This window comes from Amblyomma maculatum, chromosome 5 (assembly GCF_055883805.1).
Source record: "Amblyomma maculatum isolate TAMU_Amacu chromosome 5, ASM5588380v1, whole genome shotgun sequence".
NCBI lineage: Eukaryota > Metazoa > Arthropoda > Arachnida > Ixodida > Ixodidae > Amblyomma > Amblyomma maculatum.
Window position 1 is genome coordinate 33,508,657 of NC_139348.1, and position 15,327 is coordinate 33,523,983.

General features: G+C 46.0%; 1 pseudogene; it reads left to right on the forward strand.

The window, feature by feature from the left end:
• Positions 1-4,445: 4,445 nt before the first annotated feature.
• LOC146187987 (uncharacterized) lies at positions 4,446-7,000 on the forward strand (annotated as a pseudogene).
• The last annotated feature ends 8,327 nt before the right edge of the window (positions 7,001-15,327 follow it).

Below are 15,327 nucleotides of genomic sequence, written 5' to 3' on the forward strand. Positions count from 1 at the left end.
AACCTGCAAACATGGGTGCTCTGACCGCTGTCAGATTGGTGCAGCTGAAATCACTGCTTAACTACCCGCACGCACTTTTTCACAAAATGCATTAACCAGCGCAATGTCAACCTTCAAAGCACCTGAAGATGAGCAGATCGATCCTCTTAGGACTGTTTGTGTGGTCAATAATTTCACAAAACAACTCATTGTTGATGGCTTTTGTCCCATGTGCATGCACTCAAATAAAATAAAACAGTAATGGAGAAGCCTTGTTAAGTACCTGAACAAAACTGCTATGCCCTCCTCATGTAGGTATTTTTGGCATGTATGCATATAAGAATGAAAGGAATTTATCACCTGGCTTACAGCGATGATTTATAACAGTTATTGTTGCTGTGAAGAGACAATAATGATGACGCCACAGAATATCGCCGGATGATGCGTTTCAAAGCGCAAGATTTTTTTTTTTCATGACCCCTTTATAAAAAAAAAAAAAAAAAAAAATGTAACAGCCTGAAGCTGCTCCTCACTTTACCAGTTGACAAATTTCCTAACGCTAAGCAGACATCACGCTAGAATGAGTATTCCTGGTTACCAGTGGATACCAATAGCGCAGTGTAATATGATCATCATTATATTGGCTAAAAGAAAGTTAACTGCGACGTGGCTGGAGAGATGCGAGAACACGTGCGTGCGCACGGTGCCTGGCCACTCTGCTACCAGTCTGCCGCTGCCAGTTGAGTTCGCTCTGTAATAAAGCGGGCTCTGCAGGGCTCAGAAAAATACCTGTCCCGTACAAATGAATGTGCCGTAATGATTTACAGTGCGCGATAACTCCTCCCGCATGAGCTGTAGCAGACGCCAGCGAAATAAGAACGCTTTCACCCTAGTGCCACGGCGAAAACCCGAATAATGTCGAATGAAACGCCTTCTATCATGGGTGGAGGTCCAGATACGTCGGCATGGGGAATAAATCACCACTTTTACTGAATAGGCGCACAAAAGCATCGGTACTATGTCGCACTATTGCAAGAAAGCATTGAAAAGTCTAGTAGATGTTGCAGTGGCGCCATCTGGCGGCGTCAATGAAAAGCGGCGTGCCCGAGCCATGGCCGGTCTCGAGGGAGAGAGCGCGCAACGCGCTCCCCCTCGAGACCGGCCGTGCCCGAGCGTCGTCATTCATGCCACTAGAAATATTCTAGTTCACTATAATGACCAGCGTGGCAGGCTTCTCATTCTGAACAGCCCGCGCCATGCCTGCGCTCCGAGCACGCGCTGTACATCTTTATTTTCCTCTAACACTGATCTCAGCGCCTACGCCATGGTAGAAGAATGGTAGCGTAACTCCCATAGAAGCCTGCGTGTCGACTCTGAGCGAGGCTTTAGTTTTCCAGCGCCCCCTGCGAACTGTGAGGCACAACAAACACGTGACGTTGCTTGTGACGTCACAGTGACGTACGTTTGGAGGGGAATTTGATTGTCTTTTTACTTATGAACGAAAAACAAGGCCAACAACGACGGAGACAGAACGATGCTCGGATAAGGCAGAAAAAATGGACACCGTAACTGTTCAGTCAACTTTACTTGACATGGATTTATACTGTCGTTTTACGTTAACTGAAATGTTACGGCATCTTTAACCACCTTATCATAGCATCGTTCTGTCTCCGTCGTCGTTAGCCTAGTCTTTCGTCGCGCGTCATGTAAACGCATTCTGGGGCTTATTTCTTCGGGCACGTTTGCGAACAAGGGCCTTCAAGTGAATTCGGCAAGCACATGGATAGAACCACATGGTTTGAGGCATATCACTAAGGGCATAAATGAGTGAAGCTGTGCTGCATAGAAAGCCAGGCTTTATTAATTCACGATTACTTACATGACGCTTCACGACAATGAAAAATAAGTGTAGGAGAGCGACCACCGCTCATTCGTCACGGTCTTCATGAAATCCTCGTGATAACAAAATGACCTGAGCGTAGGTCTCCAAACGAGACGCGGTGAGATTATAAAAGGGTAAAAGATCTTGCTAACAAAGTACATATCAGCGTCAAAGAACAACAAAAACAAACGAACGGCATAACTAACGCTAGCGCTAGAACGCCAACCTGTAAGAGCTTAGGTAAGCAATTCAAATTGGGATTGCTAGTATTTAGAAGTTATTGCGTCTGAGAAGTGAAAATATCTACGATATAGCTTCGCTCCAATAAATCTCGCCCTGTTCATGATTCCCATATTTTACTCGCGCTTCATTTGCCACTGAAAGGAGTCAATGTGAGGTTAGAAATTTACAACTTAAGCATTTAACATGTTCATGAGAAAGATCCCATTGACAATAGGAACATCACTGTAATAATAGCTAAAACACGTTCAGCGAACGTTGGTGCGGTAATACGACGCAGTAAGCAAAACACGCAGCAAAGGGAGCGGAACGGAAGGCTTTGAGCAATGCGACACGCGTCTTGGGGGCAATAAAATCTCACCTTCACCGCTCAATTAAAACATGCAGCGATACGCCGCTCATGCAGACGTGTATCCGTAAAACAAGCCACCACTTTTGCGGTGTGCCTGGGAGGCCGAACCGAGCCGCCGAGCTGTGACGCAGCATTGTCCCATCGTCCGGAAATGTGCACATGCAGCGGCAATCAGTTTCTCATCGAGCACACACAGTCTTCGCCTTGCTTTAAAGCTCTACCACAACCAGCAGAATGAAATACTGACTGTTTGGTACAGATAACCCACTCTGTACGCAGCACGCAACGATGAACGTTGAACCGGGGCCGATGACGCACCCATCCGCGGATGAAAAAAGCTTTGGTCTGAGCCATTTCTGAGCTTTGGGCAACTACGCAGCGGATAATAAGTGGCCGAGAGAGGCCGTTAGAAACAAGTTAAAATATTATTAAAAATGTGACACGTTTTTTCTTACGCAAGAAACAAAAACTGCATTCATTCCTGAGCGCGAATATTATGTTTGCTTTCTAGTTCTTTGGAATTCTGGCAGATCTTATTTTCTGTGTGCTAGTAATTTGCCTCACAGTTCGCAGGAGCCCTCATCATCGAGTTGATGCCGCTGGCAGTAGGCAGCTGCACGCGTTTTCTTCCAAGTTGCGCGACCAGTTGTACCACGGCCGCTCAATGGAGGCGCACTAGGTGCGGCCCGTCGCGTCGCGCCGCAATGGCTGGGGAAGCGCGTATTGGGAGAAGTTACAGTTTCCGTCGTCATTCTCCGCGGGGGCGCCACCACTCCGGGACGAGGCGCCGCCGGCTACCGCCGGCACGGACGGCCAGACGACGCGGAAAGGACTTCGCTCGCTGTTTTGGCGCGTGTTTTAGTTGTTGCTGCTCAGCATGCCCGCGTGGTTCTGCTAGTTCTGCGTGCATGTCATCGCGGTGCCTGTGTCAACAGCGTCCTAAACGCATGCGTCACTATGCCACGCAACTGCTGTGTGCCGCTATGCACCACGAACTGAAGGAAAGATCCGAAGATCGGTTACCGCCAGTTCCCGTGCGATTTACAACGTCGAGCAGCATGGCTGAAAAACATATCTCGGGAGGGCTCGGCCGGAAAAGGAAGCCAGTGGGAGCCGAGTGACAGGTCACTGGTATGCTCACTGCACTTCACAGACGACTACAGGAAGAACACAAAACTGAAGAGCCTGCTTCCATCAGCCGTCCCCTCCGTATTCGCGAACTACCCACATTACATGCAACCAGCAAGTTCGCAAAGAACAAAGAGACCTCGAGTTGACCGGTCTGCTGATGGCACAGTTCGGAGAACTCCAGCTGAGCGTGAGGGTTCCAGAGAGGATCCAAATGTGAGTGGGTCTCTTCTTTCTGATTGCTACCACGATGTTGCTCCTGAAGTAAGCACGCAAGTGAGCATCAAAAGTAACGTGTTGGTGGAGGATGCATGCCAGTCTGCGTTGGAAATCTGTAGCAAAAATGCTCTGCTGGTTGATGAGGCTTGTCAGACTGCATTCGATCTCGCGAGCGTGTTGGACGATGCAAAGAAGGCCGAGAACAGGCTGAAATCAAAAATCGCTCGCCAAGCAAAAGCGCTGCAAAAACTGCAAGCCGAGCACAACAAATTGAAAGAGCGCTTGCGAGGTTATGAAGAAAACAAGGCGGTTCAGGACTTCATGAAGTTACTAAAATCAGCCGAAGCAGGTGAAAAAACAGCTCTCTTCATCAGAAATCAAGTGACCAATTGTTGCATGAAAAAAACTGTGTACAGTGAGCATGTTCTGAGAGAGTGCATACTTTGGAAAGCATGCTCAAGCAAAGGCTACGAGCACGTCCGATCAAGAGTCTTTTTAATCTGCCGTGCCGTACCACTCTGCAGAAATATGTTGGTCAGTCAACAGGAGAAGTTGGTGTGATACCTCTCATCAAAGAACGCCTTCGTGTGGAATACGAAAACTTGTGTGCCGCAAGAGGCCTACTGTTCATTAATTATTGATGAGATGTCTATAGCTCATAAGGTCATATATGACCGGCAAGTCGACAAAGTGTTCGGCCTCGTAGACATCGGCTCTGCAGAGCTCTCAACAACAATCCCTCAGGTGGCAAACCGTCTGTTGTGTTTTGTTTTGAGAGGCTTATCAACATCTTACATCATATCAGTGGGTTATTTTTTCACCCGCTGCCTTAAGAACGATAAGCTTCATTCAATGGCCATGGAAGTCATGCAGTCAGTCGAAGAGGTTGGCTTTCACATCGCAAACATTGTTGCGGACAACCATCAAACTAACGTTGCCTTTTTCAAGAGCCTTTCAGAGGAAGGTGCACTTGTACATGCGGTGCCTCACCCTTTCAGAAGTGACCCCCTTTTTTTGGCGTTTGACCCAAACCACTTGATAAAAAATATCCGCACGAACTTTCTGGAAAGAGAAGTGATGGATGAGGGGCAGGCCATTCGAGGTGGATATTACTTGAAGAAGATTTTTGACATACAACACAACTTCTAGTTAAACCTGTAAAGTTCCTCACGCAGGCTCATGTTGAGCCAAGCAACCTTGAAAAAACGAAGGTGCGCAGGGCAGTAGATATATTTTCCCCACCTGTGATAGCCACACTTCAGTTCCTCCAGAGCAACCCTCAGTGCGACCCTGAAGCGTGTGAGTTTCAAGATAGTTCCGCCACAATCACGTTTATGCAAATTATATCGAAATGGTATGCCTTGCACAACATTGCATCAGTGAAGGCATGGAAGCACCAAGAGGAGCCATTCTATCTGTCAGATGACGAGCGGCTCTCTTGGTTAGAGTTGGACTTTGTTTGCTATATCGAAGACATTCAGGTCCAAGGAGGCACGTCGAAGCAAAGACTAACCAACGAAACGTACGAAGCAACAATCATGACAACTAGATCAACAGTGGCGCTAATTGAGTACCTGCTTGATCACGTCAAGTAAGTATCTTTACAATAATGTCTTCTGTGCGCCTTACTAGTGCATTGCATCTGACCGAATCTCCTGTTTTCAGCTTCCGATACGTCCTAACGCAGGCCCTGAACAGCGATCCTGTAGAATCGCTTTTTAGCAGCCTAAGGCAATTCAATGGCGGGAACGACAGAGTTGACGCAAGGGCTGCAGTTTTCACTTCAGAGAAAATACTGGAGGTACCATTAGCGACAAACGAAAATCAACGGAGATAATACAAATTTTACCATGCTTTGGTGCAGGTTGGCATCTTGCAAGCATCAAAGTCCGCAAATGCACCTATTAACTCTGAGGCGAAGGCAGCTATAAAATTTGGCATTAAAGATTACGAAAGTCGTACCTTGCCCGCTGCCATCACCTCTGCTGCGAGAGAGTTTTCGAGAGAGCTTGGATACATTCATGTGTGGTGTGAACCAGCAGCAGACGAGTCCGCACCGATCGCATACTTTGCTGGTTACCTTGCACGTGCATGTGAAGAGAAGGTATGAACATTTTTACAAAATTGCATGAAACATTTTTTTTATTTTGGTTGTTGTTTTCAGTGCTTGCCCTGGGGGGGGGGGGGGGGTCTTTATTATTTATATTTAACAAAAGTTTAAAAGTATTCGAGTGCTTACTTTAGAGTGCCATTATTTTTTTATTTGTCCCAATCCTTTGATAACGGTTTGCGCTCGTTTTCAGGTGCCTTGTGATTCCTGCAAAACCCTGCTGCAGGTAGCAAAGCCAACTGAAGCAATTTATGGAATTATCAAGAATCTTGGCGATGGACACCTAAGGTATCCAAAAATGGAGGTAGTTGCCTTGTGCAAGCTTACATGCACCTTTGTTAGCAAAGTGATGAAGTGCCCAGAGGTCAGAAGAAGCAGCAAGTTATGCAACATGTTGGTTTTATCCCTTCTTCCCTATTTTGTGCAATGTCCGGAGTTGATTTGCGAGAGAGGAGACCGCAGTCACACCAAGGACCTCTGCAAAACGTTTTTAACGAAACTAATGCGACCCCTGCTGACCAACTGGGCAGGAAATATAAACCTGACAGTGGAAAAAATAATACTTACACATAAACCTCTTTCTAGGAAAGTTCTTCGTTTGTAATAGGCTTGGGTGTCCTCTGTGCGTCATGTGGTTTCAAAATAAAAAGAAAAAAATTGCCTAACCTTCGGGCGTCTGGTTGAACTGGTTGTCTCGTGTTGTTTCTTTTGTAAGTTTGTGTTAGCTAGTATATTCAGGTGGTGCTTCTCACTTCAATATTATTTCCAGCAAAAATGGAGGAACACGCTGAACAATAATGCTGAACGCTACGTCCTGAATTTTGAGTTTCCACAAAGTGCACGCTGAATAAATGGCCCCAAACTTTGTCATGAGTTCAAGATTGTAATATGTTATATTTTATTACAGCGGATTAAACGCCCGTAACTAAATGGGTGCCCACTCGGCGAGGCGCACTGCTTCTTCGATTCTCGTTGTAAACGGGTCCACGTCTAACTTGGAAAAGCGCTTTCATGGTGACATGCCGCTATCACCTTATCAATAACAAATTTGCACGTGGCATCACCATAATGTGTGAAACGCAGCTCATAAATCCTAAAATAATCCAGCGCCGCTCGCGCGGACGCCTAAACGAAAGCACAGGCACGGCCGCTGCGCGCAGCTCTCCGCCTGGACTTGTCCCGGAGCGGTGGCGCCGCGGCGGTGGCGATGAGAACTAGGCGCAATACGGCTCTTTCGGGAGACGCGACGGGCCGCACCCAAGTGCGCTTCCATTGAACGGCCGTGGTTGTACATTGACCTTGCCTACGCTTTATAGCGTCGGCTGGCATCGCCGCGAGATCGACCTAGAGGTGGCGCCACCGTCGCTACGGTAGTGTGGATCGGCAGCCGGCGGCGCTCGCAGAAACGCACGCTGCGTAGGTCTGCTTCCGAGTTTACGGCGGGTTTGTTGGCGATGAAAACGTGTCTTCTGCAGTATTTCTGCAATATTGCAGAAAAAAATCCAAGGATTTCGCCAATGGAGCAGAAGACGAGCGGATTTTAGGAAAACAAAGCACGAAACCACCAGTCTTCTAGATTTACTTTGCACGTTTCTTGCGCTGTACCACGCTCACGCGCCTAATGCTTGGGCCTGCCTGATGACAGCTTTGTTTTTTTTTTATCCACTTTTAAACAGCTTGCACGTGTCTCATGCGAGTGAGACCGGGGAATTTAGTGTCAAGCCCACGCAGATACAAGGTTCGTGCTCTGACCTGCAGTAATTTAGATTGAGTCGAGGCAGCCTGGTTCACTATATCGTACTTGACTCGATGATTAAGCAGGTTAAATGTAGCATTGGCAGCGCACTGCATGGCGAGTTGCTTTAGACTGAGTGCACATGAACTCTGGCCCAGACAACCACGCACAAGTATTCCCCAAAAATGAGATCACGCCGACACTATACAGGAAACCTCGCCGCACAGGAAAGCTGATTGTTCACGTGTACAGCGCTGAGTAGACTGAATTTGCCGAGATGCTTTTTGCGGCCACTGTCATAGAATGTGATAGTGTATCAATGCATGCGCCACTAACTGTAAATGATTTCCTGAAACCGAGGAATGTATAAGGAATTTCTGATGTGTGTGATGTTAATATATAACTGTAAATTAGTAGTGTAATTATTTTGTTTTGCAATGCGAATAAATTTCACCATGTGAGATAACTTTTACACACTTGACATCATTTACAATAATCAGCGATTAATTTTCAGTAACGTTAAAGTGCAAGCTACGAATTACTCGCTGCGAAGACATCGTTATAAATTGCGCATGGGCACTGTCATGTTCTGGGAAGCAATTTTACAGGCTGAAAATTTCTTTATCACTAATTATTTAGCAGTGACTAAATCTTATGCGAAGTAAAATATTAGGGTTGTTTCCAAAACAGATGCCGGATATGAAACTATTCCGAAAGAAATGGAGGTCATCTTATTATGCGACTATAAAAATGTATTTATTCCCGAATTAAACACCGAAGCCCGCGTGAAGCTGTTTTACTCCCCTTGTCAGAAATGACGAGTTTTGTCGGAAGACAGCACTTGGACGAAAAGGGATTTTAATGATTATAATAGGCTACCAGTAAAATACATTGATCAAGGTGTATTATGTAATATTTAGGGTAACAATTAGGTGCAGGGAATATGTTTTTCTCAAATATTCGAGCATTTCTCTAAAGCAAAATGTGCTCACTAAAACTTTTACGAATGCACAGAAGCCTTCAACAACAAAAGAAAAGCAAAGAAAAGAAATGCATATTGGCCCGTGTTTAACGCATGAAAGCGGCATCGGCTATGACGGATGTTTGCAGAGGCTGGTTTTGATGTCGTTTTTTTTTTTCATTATTACACCACATTTACCACGTGTGATTGTTTATTGTGCAGTCAAATCCCACAGCAGAGGAACGCCTTTCGAAACGGTTGTAATTGAATCCCCCGTTCTCGAAATGAGCAGTCGAGCGCCCTTACCATTGAGACACCGCGACAGAGGTTAAAAAAAAACAAACAAAAAAACAACAACAGAAAAAAACAAACAAAACCAAAGTACTCACACAACTCTATCGTGCATACAGATGGCATAGCAGGCATAGAGTGGTCTGTTCAAACTGCATTCTGCTATATGAAGCAGTCTGCGGTGGCATATGTTTTAGTAGCTGCGGTATTCCAAACAGAAACGGGAATATGTGATTTCTGGGCGTTTGCATTACCTTTTATTGACGGCAACGACCTGTTTTGCTTTGACATGGCGGTAACGACAGTACCACTTCGTTTGAGACACTGCATATCAAAGGATTTCAAGCGCCGAAGACCGCGATGGATGATGTCCTTATCCAAGCGTGACATGCTCGATACGGACAAGTATATTTTTTTTAATGAAGCGTGGGGTTAGAGACTGTTATATTTATTGTGTAAGAGGCATATAGGCAAGCAAAAGCTCACAGGAACTGCGAAACAAACAAAAATACTTCTGCACACGCCTCATGCGCGCGCGTAAATCACTGCGGGCAGGCACGCGACGCGAAAACGCATCCACACTGAGTAGGTCTCACCGCTGAGCCGCAAGGTGGCGACTCTGCTCGATCTCGAGGCCTCGAGAGAGTTGACAGTTGCCAACCGTGGGGTGAGGACGCGTGTTCCATCGCTCCTCCGATTGCACGAGGCTACCGGAAACGGACGGACTGGCGACAGCCGGAGCTTTCGAAGCGTCGAATAGATGAGTTCTTTCTCTTATTAACTTTATTTCGTTTTCAGCTAGTTAGGTTAGGTGCAGCCTAAAGAATAGATTTTAGCTCTTTGTCCTAGCGGCCTGTTTTTCGTGCCGGCAGCTAGGTTTTCTCGGCGATCATTCTTTAACTATCTCGTTTAGATAAATACTTTTTTCTAGGCCATTGGCATTCGCAGAATTGATTTCAACGCGTGTTTGCTAGTCGTTTCTTGTGTCTTCTTTTGGCAATTTGTATATTCTGAGAATTCGTAATAGATATAGTTCAGTCGATACATGCTTAAGATATGCAATCAAAAGAAGGTAAAGGGTACTCAGTGTGTGGCGCAGGTTAACTTTAAGGAAACGCGTTTTGACTCTTTAGGTGAAGCGGAAGGCAGCGACTTTATGTGTCGGTGTTGCGTACTGAGTGCGCGTCTAGATAGATTTGATCAAGAAAGGGGCAGTTTAGTGTCTCGTGTGGATGATTTAGAAAATGAAGTACGTTTATTAAGGGCAGAAAATCAGAAACTGCTTGGACAGCTTCCTCAAATTAAAAAAAAAAAAGTGGCCGACTTTATCCTTGGAACCAACGAGGACGAACATTCCAGTGCGGGCCACGTGGCTGCCTAGCACTGGCATGGAAGGCATAAGCAAAGTTGGTCAGGCGGATCCGAACCGTCAGAGCTATTTAGAAGCAGCTACTAAGAAGCCGGAAAAGGAAGAAGTAAGGAAGAATGAAAATCCCAGAGATAAGGACACAGATAAGCGAAAGCAGGAGCCAACACTTGGGAGAGGGAGAGAGAAGGCCCAGGTGCTTATCGCTGGAGATTCTAACATGAGCACGTGCAAGCAAGATATCTTGGAACCTGTAAAGGGTGATAAGAGAGTGTTAGTTGGAGCCTTCCCAGGGAGCACAATGAGGGCAGTGCTGAAAGAGAGTAAAAATAGGCTGTTGCAAAATTCCGCAGAGTGCAGTCCGGTGATAGTTGGTTGGTTTGGTTGGTTTATGGGGTTTAAAGTCCCAAAGCGACTAAGGCTATGAGAGACGCCTTAGTGGAAGACTCCGGAAATTTCGACCACCTAGGGTTCTTTAACGTGCACTGACATCGCACAGCACACGGACGCCACTCCGTTTCACCTCCATCGAAACGCAGCCACCGAGGTCGGGTTCGAACCCGGGTACTCCGGCACAGTAGTCGGGCGTCTTACCACTGCACCACCCCGGCGGGCAGTCCGGTGATAGCAGCCGCGGGACTAAACGATGTCCTAAATGGTGACACTGCAGGAGTGGTGGAAAGTTTAGCTAAGGGAGTTGACGGGATCAGGGAGATAGCACAGCAAGCGCAGATAGTTGTATGCACAATACCGGAGGTGCTAGGATTGAACGGAAAGCTGGAAAAGGACGTGGTGACAGTTAATCAGGACACAAGAAAGTTAAGCCTGGAGAAGCGTTTCGAAGTGGTTGAGGTAAACAGGGAGGTGCATAAAGCAGGTTTTGGTAGGGCTTCTCAGCGAGATGGCATTCATTCTAACAGAAGGGTGGGAGCAGATATCGGCTGGCGCCTGGCAGGCAGGGCTGTAGCTTTTTTAGCGGGTCCGCGAGGACTCCGTGCACAGAGGTAGTTAGAAGTGAAGCCGAAGAAAGTGTAATAACGGAGGCTGAGCCCCCCAAAATGGCAAAGAGTAGGTCGAGAAAGAAAAGTACAAAAAAGAAATTTAACACTAGGATCAGCTACATGAACATGCAAGGAGGTAGAAAAAGAGCGAAATGGCTAGAGATAGAACAGCAGTTGAAGGATGACAAAATAGGTGTGTACGCTCTTTGCGAGATAAATCTCAAGGATCTAGAAGATCCGCCGTTTATAGAAGACTACGTCTGGGAAGGGTGCAACAGAACGAGAACGGAAAAAAAGGGTGGAGGGGTAGGTATGTTGATATATCATCATCATCATCATCAGCCTGACTATACCCACTGCAAGGCGAAGGCCTCTCCCATATTTCTCCATTTAACCCGGTTCTGTGCTAGCTGCATCCACTTGACCCCCGCGAACTTCTTAACCTCATCCACCCACCTAACTTTCTGCCGCCCTCTGCTACGCTTTCCTTCTCTTGGAATCCAGTTTGTTACGCTAAGCGACCATCGGTTATCCTCTCTTCGCACTACATGTCCTGCCCATGCCCGTGTCTTCTTCTTAATTTCCACTAGAATATCGGTAACTTGAGTTATTTCTCTGACCCACTCTGCACGCTTCCTATCTCCTAATGTTACCCCTACCATTTTTCGTTCCATAGCCCTCTGGGTTGTCCTCAACTTAAGTAGAACGCTCTTGGTTAGCCTCCACGTTACAGCCCCATAGGTGAGTACAGGTAAGATGCCACTGTTGTATACTTTCCTCTTGAGCTATACCGGTAAGCTGCTAGTCTTAATCTGCGAGTGCTTACCAAATGCGCTCCATCCCAATCTTATTCTTCTTGTTATTTCCTTTTCATGGTCCGGATCTGCAGTTACTACTTGTCCTAAGTAGACATATTCGCCTACTACTTCCAGTATTTCGTTACCTAATGTAAACTGCTGTTCCTTTCCGAGACAGTTGACCATTACCTTAGACTTCTGCATATTGATTTTCAAGCCTACCTTTCTACTTTTCCTGTCTAGGTCACCAATCATTATTTGCAGTTCATCCCCCGAGTTGCTTAGCAAGGCAATGTCATCGGCAAATCACAGACTACTGAGGTATTCTCCATCTACCCTTATCCCTAACTGCTCCCATTCCCTGTCTCTGAATACTTCCTCTAAGCAAGCTGTGAATAGTACATAGGGAGATTGTGTCTCCTTGCCTAACACCTTTCTTTATCAAAATTTTGTTACTTTCTTTATGCAGAACTATGGTTGCTTTGCAGCCACTATATATATCTTCCAGCACTTTCACGTATGGCTCGTCTACCCCCTGATTCCGCAATGCCTGCATCACCGCCGATGTTTCAACTGAGTCAAATGGTTTTTCGTAATCAATGAATGCTGTGTATAAAGGCTGATTATATTTCGAACATTTTTCTATCACCTGATTGGTGGTATGTATATGATCGATAGTAGAGTACCGTTTCTGAAAACCTACTTGATACTTTGCTTGATTGCAGTCTAAGGTTGTCCTAATTCTATTAGCGATTACCTTAGTAAATACCTCATACGTAACAGACAGTAAGCGGATTGGTCTGTAATTTTTCAGGTCCTTAGAGGCCCCTTTCTTATGAATGAGGATAATGTTTGCATTCTTCCATGGTTCTGGTACTGTCGATGACACCAAGGACTGCGTATACAGGGTGGTCAGTTTCTGTAGCACGATATCCCCCCCGTCCTTTAGCAAATCTGTAGTTATCTGATCCTCTCCAGATGATTTCCCCCTTTTCATAGTTTCTAATGCTTTCTTGACCTCGTCCTTTGTCACTGGTGGAACGTCTGACTGTTTTTCCCTGCCGTCAATCTCGTTACGATCCTGACTACTTTGGCTGCTGTAGAGATCTGTATAGAACTCCTCGGCTACTTTGACCATCTTGTCCATATTCGTGATGACGTTGCCCGCCTTGTCCCTTATCGCATACATCTGGTTTTTGCCTATGCCCAATTTCTTCTTTACCGCTTTAAGGCTTCCCCCGTTCTTTACAGCATGTTCAATTTTCTCCATGTTATACTTCCTTATATCAGCCACCTTGCGCTTATTGATTAGTTTTGATATCTCGGCCAATTTGATCTGGTCTGTTGGATTGGAAGCTTTCATACTGTGGCGTTTCTTAATCAAATCTTTCGTCTCCTTAGACAGCTTACCGGTATCCTCTCTAACTATCCTGCCGCCTACTTCTACCACACACCCAGTAACGATATCTCTGAAATTATTGTTCATTGCTTCTAGGGTAATGTCGCCATCCTCGTTTAGAGCTGAATATCTATTCTGTAGCGAGATCCTGAACTCTTCTGCTCTCCCCCTCACCGCTAATTCGTTGATGAGTTTCTTTCTTACTAATCTGTTGCGTTCCTTCTCCAGATTTAGGCTAATTCGGGACCTCACCATCCTGTGGTCACTGCATCGCACTTTCCCGATTACCTCTACATCTTGCACAATGGCGGGGGTTGAACACATCATGAAGTCAATTTCAATTTTAGTCTCCCCGTTAGGACTTTTCCATGTCCGTTTTCGGTTCTTCCGTTTGCTGAAGAAGGTATTCATGATTCTTAAGTTATTGCGCTCAGCAAACTCAACTAATAACTCCCTCCTGTTATTCCTAGAACCGATGCTATAGTCACCTACTGCCTGGTCTCCTGCCTGCTTTTTCCCTACCTTGGCATTGAAGTCGCCCATTAGTACAGTATACTGCGTCTTTATTTTTCGCATTGCCGATTCTACATCTTCATAGAAGCTTTGAACTGCCCGGTCATCATAACTGCCTGTAGGTGCATAGGCCTGTACAACCTTCAGTTTATACTGCTTATTAAGCCTAATTACGATTACTGCCACGCTCTTATTAATGCTATAGAATTCATCTATATTGTCCGCTACATACTTATTGACAAGGAAACCTACTCCTAGTTGTCGCCTCTCTGGTAAGCCTCGATAACACAGTACATGCTCATCCTTCAGTACAGTATATGTCTCATTCGGCCTCCTAACCTCACTAAGCCCTATGTCATCCCATTTCATACCTTCTAGTTCCTCTAACAGCACTGCTAAGCTAGCTTCACTAGCTAGGGTTCTAACGTTAAACGTTGCCAGAGTCAGTTTCCAATGGCGGCCTGTCCAGCGGGGCCAGGTATTCTTAGCACCCCCTGCTGCGTCACAGGTTTGACCGCCGCCGTGGTAAGTTGTTCCGCAACCGCTGGTGACTGAGGGCCGGGGTTTTATGGAGTATCATGAGAGGTTGTGGCCAATTACTGCACCAGGGTGGCCAACTCCTGTTCTGCTGAGGCAGTGCGTTGCCGGAGGTGTTCACCGGCATCAGGTCGCACCCCAAACCTGTTTATGCAATTCCATCGACACGCCGATGTTTTTTTTTAAATCTGGTGGAGAATTGCGCGGCACCGGGATTTGAACCCCGGTCCTCTTGCATGCGAGGCGGATGTTCTACCGCTACGCCACCGTTGCACCTATGTTGATACACCAGGAAACAAATTGGCAAAGAATTAAATCATCTTGTAAATAACATATCTGGGTTTCAGGAACAATTGCCGGCATAAGGACATGGCTAGGGGTAGTTTATTTAGGAACAGGACATCATTGCAGGCAAGAAAACAAGGAACTTGTCGAATGTCTCAGTGACTATATAAGCCAGTTTGGAAACGGGGCCAATATTATTCTGCTGGGGGACATGACTGGCCACATCGACGATCTGGATGGATACACGGATTGTAACCGGAAGCTAATGCTAGATTTCTGTGAGTGACACGATCTAGTTATAGTAAATAGAGAAACAAAATGTGAAGGCGAAATCACGTGGGAATTCCGCAACCAGCAGACGAACATTGACTACTGTCTAATATCGCAGGAAGTTTATAGCAAAGTCACAAAAATGGAAATAGACGAAGAAGGGGAGTGTAGTCTGGGAAGTGATCATAAATGCGTTAGTCTGCAGATGGGGCCCTTGATGAAAAGAGAAATGTAACTTAGAAAAACGTAAACCCAAAATTAA